The sequence below is a fragment of the Microtus oregoni genome, unplaced genomic scaffold (genome assembly GCF_018167655.1).
Source record: "Microtus oregoni isolate MIOR12 unplaced genomic scaffold, Mior012 000062F_ref0000492, whole genome shotgun sequence".
Taxonomy (NCBI): domain Eukaryota; kingdom Metazoa; phylum Chordata; class Mammalia; order Rodentia; family Cricetidae; genus Microtus; species Microtus oregoni.
In genome coordinates this window covers 4,699,466-4,705,678 of record NW_024543872.1, presented here as the reverse complement: position 1 = coordinate 4,705,678, position 6,213 = coordinate 4,699,466, and positions in this window count along the sequence as shown.

The window sequence follows — 6,213 nt, the reverse complement described above, 5'->3', positions numbered from 1 at the left end:
CCTTCCGTATAAGATTCTGAGTGTCTGAGCATCCTCCAGCGATTGAGTGGTCCTCTAACTTGGGCACATCCAAGTGGGATCCAGCAGGAGGACAAAAGCTTGCCTATAAATATAAGGTTTTTAAAACCACACAAGAGAAGACAAAGTTTGATACTCAGCTGGCTGAGGGTAGGGGAAGGGGAAGAATCAGAAAACTGTGAAAATATGTCAGTTTTCCCTAGGGCTGGGATATAGGAACCTCACTTGCCTAGCATGCAGCTTGCAAAGAATACCATAAATTTAGGGCAGTGGATTCTCTTATTCACAGATCATCCCAAGACCTGTAGCTCAGGACAAACTCTAGAGTACGCTTCCCACAGAGACTGGGTTTTCAACCCAGTACAACTGCAACCTAAATGCTACTTAGAGGATTACCATGCCCTGTGGACCACTGTCATTGAGATGGGATGAGGTGAACACTCAGAGGGAGAAGAGGCTTGGAAAAGGGCTGAGAATCTGGCCATCATCATCCCGTGTTTCAGAGGCAACTGAGAGGCAAGATATGGAGTCGGCAGGAGGTTGCAGAATCCTCAAATCACAGCATGAAGTCTGTGGATAGAAAAGCCCAGATCTTGGAGGCCATGATGGGACTACCATCGCTGGCCCTGAGGAACAGGTTGGGGCATCTAAAAGATCCCTTTCTTCTCTCATTACTGTAAACAAATACCTGAGCAAAAACAACCTAAAAGGGTGTCTTAGGGTTTCTATTGCTGTTGTGGAACACCATGATGGAAAAAGAAAGTTGGGGAGCAAAGGGTTTATTTGGCTTACACTTCCACGTTGCTGTTCATCACTGATGGAACTCAAACAGGGCATGAACCTAGAGTCAGGTGCTGATGCAGAGGAGATGGAAGGGTGCTGCTTACTGGTTTGTTTCTCATGGCTTGCTCATTCTGCTTTCTTATAGAACCCAGGACCACCAGCCCAAGGATGGCACCACCTACTGTGGGCTGGGCCCTCCCCCATTGATCACTGGGTGAGAAAATGCCTACAGCTGGGTCTCAGGATGGCATTTCCTCAACTGAGACTCCTTCCCCTCTGATGATGCTAGCTTGTGTCAAGTTGACACACAAAACCAACCAATACAGAGGGGAAAGACTTATTTTGCTCATGGTTCAGAGAAATGCAGTCATGTCTGGGAAAACAAGAAGATGGAATGCTTGCTCTATGGTGTAACCAGAACATAGAGGAAGGATAATGATAGTGTTTAATTTGTTCTTCCCTACTTTTCTGTGTCAGTCTAGTGTATGCGTGTATGTGTGCAGTAGATGCAGGAATGTGCATGCCTGTAAACGTGTGTGTGGAGGTCAGTGGTTGATGTCTGTGTCTTCCTCTATTGCTCTACTCCTTATTTTTGACACACAGGTCTCTTATGTAACTGGATAGCTCTGATTTGGCTAAATTAGATGGCTAGCAAGCTGCCAGGATCCCCCATCTGACTTTCAGTACTGGGGTTAAAGGTACACACCATCATGCTCGGCTTCTCAAGGATGTTGGACACCCAGACACAGTCATTAGTGCTTATGTGGCAAGTGCTTTGCACTGAAATTCACGAGTTTGTCCCTTTTCAACTTGACACTCAGACATCATAAACCATAACATTCCACCCATCATCCTTCTTAGGCTCATGGAGATCTCATACATAATGCAAAATGCATTCACTAGGATGTCAAAAGTTCTCACAGTCTTAAATTTTAACACTTTTTCAAAAGTCCAAAGTCTCTTCAGAGACTCAAGACAATCTCTTTACTGTAGGCCTCTATTAAACCTAAAACACAACAGGGCAAATTCTAAATTTTTCAGCTCCTTGTTCAGCCTCTGGGGATCTTAATGACATATCTGGACTTCTGCAGTCATTGCTCTATTGATGCTACATATAGCACAGGTAGCTTCTGCCTCTTGGTCCAGATCTACTCTGTGCCTGCAGCCTTTTTTTTTTTTTTTACAGATTTCCCATGGTCTTTGCATCTCCAGCATCCATAGGTCTCTAACAAAATGTAGGCTCCACCTTTCCATTTTCACAAAACTTCTCAGAGTCACACATTGTCTGGCCTTGGTTGCTTTCTGAAAACTTGGAATGGCTTCCATGACCTTCAGCTTATATTGTGCAAACCTGCAAAGCAGCACCATATGGATGGTGCTGCCAAATTCTGCTGCTGGTTTGAAATATAGCATGGCACCCTTCTGCCACGGCTGTAATTATCTTTATGCCTTGAAGAATGAACCTATACAACCTCTTTCTCAGTTTTTATTTTGCAAAAAGATTCCCTTTAGTGAGCAGAAGAATTTTTAGCTTACCCTCTCTCCTTTCAAATGGATTTGTATTCTTAAAGATTTTATTTTTAATTATGTGCATGTGTGTATGGACGTGTGTGTGTGTGTGTGTGTGTGTGTGTGTGTGTATGTGTGTGATTATAGGTGCCCGTGGAATCTAGAGACACCAAATCCCTTGGGGCTGAAGTTACAGGCAGTTGTAAACCATTTGACTTGGTGCTGAGAACTGAACTAGGGTTCTCTAGAAAAGCAGTACACATTCTTAACCTTTGAGTCATCTCTCCAGTCTCGCATATGCATTTTTATAAGGTGCGTTTTCGAGGCGTGGGGTCTTGCTATTAAGGAGAGCAAATGTGAGGTTTCTCTGTGACTGTTCTAATTTCATAAACAGTCACAATAGGTACATATATACTCCCCTTGTTTAAAACTTTAAATTTGACCATGTTCTTTCCTTGTCAGATCCCACAGTTGTCTTATCTTTGTGCTCTCTGAAACTGATCAGGTGCACTAGATTCCTCCCTTCCCAAAATTTTATAAGTAGCAAGGGCTGCAGAGAAAAAGCAAGCAAGCAAGCAAGCAAGCAAGCAAGCAAGCAAGCAAGCAAGCAAGCAAACAAGCTAGCAAGCAAGCAGCAAGGGAGCCAGAAAGCCCCCTCTATAAAGCAGCAGAGTGAAAGGCAGAGATCAACTAAGCTGCCTGAAAGAGCCACTTCTCACCCTTCTGAGCTGCTAGTGTGTTATCATTAAGCTTTGGGTTTTCAGAATTTGGGAGCTATCACCCATTCCTGGTTGGGGTTGGGGTGATGCAACCCTCTTTGAGTCATTTAAGCCCCATAAGCCCATAAGAAACCATCACCTCCACTCTGTCAGTAACCCAATAAAGCTCACAGTCCATCAATTTGGACTTTGGCAGCATCCTTTCTTTGGTCTGTCACCAATTCCCTTTCTCAGGCGAGTGGACTTTTGTTCATGTTTCCACAGACATAGTGTCACATAGCAAGTTGACAACCAAAATTAGCCATTACATGGAAGCTATACGGAGGTCTGAACCCCAGGAAGTCTATTCTGTATATGTTCAAACTCCATCCATTGAATTTTGTATATTTTTCACTTAAAATGTTCTCATGTAATATGTTTTGATCATATCCTTTCATGTACCCCATCTCCTCCCAGATACTTCCCACCTCCCTACCCATCCAACTTCATGTTTTTTCTTTCACTTTCAAAAACAAAAATAAAAAACCCAAACTGAGAAAACAACAACAACAACAACAACAAATGAGAAATGAAAATCAAAACAGACAAACCTAAAGTAAGAAAAAAACTAAAAAAAAAAAAAAAGAAGAAGAAAACAAAAAATGTATGGGGAAAAACCAAAAACTGAAAAACATGGGGAATATGGAGTCTGATTATGGTGACCAACTATTCCTAGGCATGGGGCTAGGCCAGGAGTGTGGCTGACTTACCTAGGGACACTCCATTGGAGAAAACTGGTATTTACCTTTCCCAGCAGGTAATTGCAAACAGCTTCTAGGTGAGGAGTGGGACTCTGTGTGCATTTCCCCTCCTCAGGGTTGGGATTTTGTCAGCTTTGAGCCTGTGCTGGTCTTGGGTAGGCTGCCACCATCTCTGGGCTTTCACATGTGTTTTGGTCCTATTGTTTCTGGGAGATGTTTCCTTGGAGTCGTCCACCACCTCTGGCTCTTATATAATCTTTCTCCCCCCTCTTCTGTATAGATCCTTGAACCTTGATGGGGTGGATTTGGTGAAAAAAGATCCACTTTAGGCTGAGTGGTCCAAAGTCTCTTACTCACCCTTGGCACATGGCATAGTTGTGGATCTCTCTGCTAATTGCTATCTACCACAAGAAGGTGCGTCTCTGGTGAGGGTCGAGTGATGCTCTGATCTGCGCATATAGAAATTAGGGGCCACTCTATGTTCTTGTAGTAGAATAATAGTAGGAGTCTCCATAGGTCCATGACCTATATACTCTCAGATTGTCTCCTACTTTATCAGTGTCCTATATGGGTTCTCTCTCATGGAGTGGGCCTTAAGTGCAATTTTTAAGGGACTCGCTGAACATAGCGGACAATGAGGACTACTGAGAACTCAAGATCAATGGCACTGGTTTTTTTATCTTACTGCACGTACTGGCTTTGTGGGAGCCTAGGCAGTTTGGATGCTCACTTTACTAGACCTGGATGGAGGTGGGTGGTCCTTGGACTTCCCACAAGGCAGGGAACCCTGATCGCTCTTTGGGCTGACGAGGGAGGGGGACTTGATTGGGGGAGGGGGAGGGAAATGGGAGGCGGTGGCGGGAAGGAGGCAGAAATCTTTAATAAATAAATAAATTAAAAAAAGAAAAAAAAGAAATGGTTGATTACTCTCATAACATTTGCACCACGATTGCACCAATACTGGCAGATCTCTTGCTGGAGGTTTCAGGATTTGTAGCTTGGTGAAACTGACAGGTACTTTTCTGCTCTGTAGTGTGCAAAGTATGTGGTTAGTAGGTATGAAATTTCTTGTTAGGCACGAGTTTGATTTCTTCATATTCAGTGACATAAATAAGTTGTGTCTTCAAAAAGGCCTTATCATGAAAAGCTTAGAGAGTAATCAATAGCCTTGGTAGTAGCCTGTGATGGTGGGGGTGGAGTCTACAGTTAATAAGTCAACAAGATAAAACTCATTTCTGGAACTGGGGGTTTTACTTGGTGGAATAAGATGTCTACTTTGAACACTACTCCATTATATGTTGACTCCATTTAAATCCTTTTTATATATTTCAGGATGTTTTTGCCGTTGTAGGTTTATATATGGCCTTTACAAAGTCTTTAATGGTAGTTGTCTTTTTCCATATTTACTCATTTACCCAGTTCTCCCGTCTCCCTCCTTATTTAATTCTCCTACTCCTGTTTGTCCTTTATCTCTTTATAACACTCAAATCTATTTCCCCTAACTTGGAAGATCCCCTCCCCCACACCCGGTCTCTTACTGGGTACCTAAAATCTCGTGTTATTTGAATTGAAACAAACACACATATAAAGCTTAAGAGTTAACATCCATACGTAAGAGACAACATGCAATATATATGTTTTGGGTAAGGGAGGCTATTCTTGTTCCCGTGAGGTAAGACACTGATTTGAGGACATCTGGGAGAAATATCCTCTCCCAGATCATCTACTTTGCATCTCCCCTCTGCCCTTCCTCCTCCTCTTTTCTTCTCCTCACACTTTAATAACTGGAAGAATAGACCACACATGTCTCGGTATGTCATCATCAGGGGTCCAGGACTTTCTCTTCCCAGAGGTATACTATATACAGAGATGGAGTCTGTATTTCATATTTGCACATTGACAGTCTACAACTTGGCTTCCCTGGTAGGCATTTAGAAGAACATGTAAGCTGAAATCAGATTTTGAAATGGCAAAGTCCACCTGTAAGTTAGCCCTCAGGGGTACTGACCAGGAGAATACAAAGGGCCCTGTGCTACCTGTTCCAGTACAGTAGTCAAATCCCTGTGTCTAACATCCATGTCCACCAAGGAGAGAGGCTGTTAGCATCCTGCAGTGGAGGCTGCTATCACAGGCCCTTGGGTCCATACTCGGAGCTCCCGTGGTGTTTGTAGCAGCTGTATCGTTTTCCTAGCTGATATTACTGAACACCCAGTCTCGACTAGTGAGTGGGTGTTTGTCCATTGACTGCAGACCTGAAGAGGACCAAAGGAGGACCCCGATTCTCGTGCCCCGGTACTGTAGCCCTCTCTGCAGGAAATCCTTAGATCCTGCTCTAAAACTCAAGCATCCTTCAATTCAGGAGAATGCCAGGATATGTCCAAACTGGGGTAGACTAGCAACATCAAGCGTCCCAGTGGACTTTCAAAGCATGGAAGGGCTTCAGA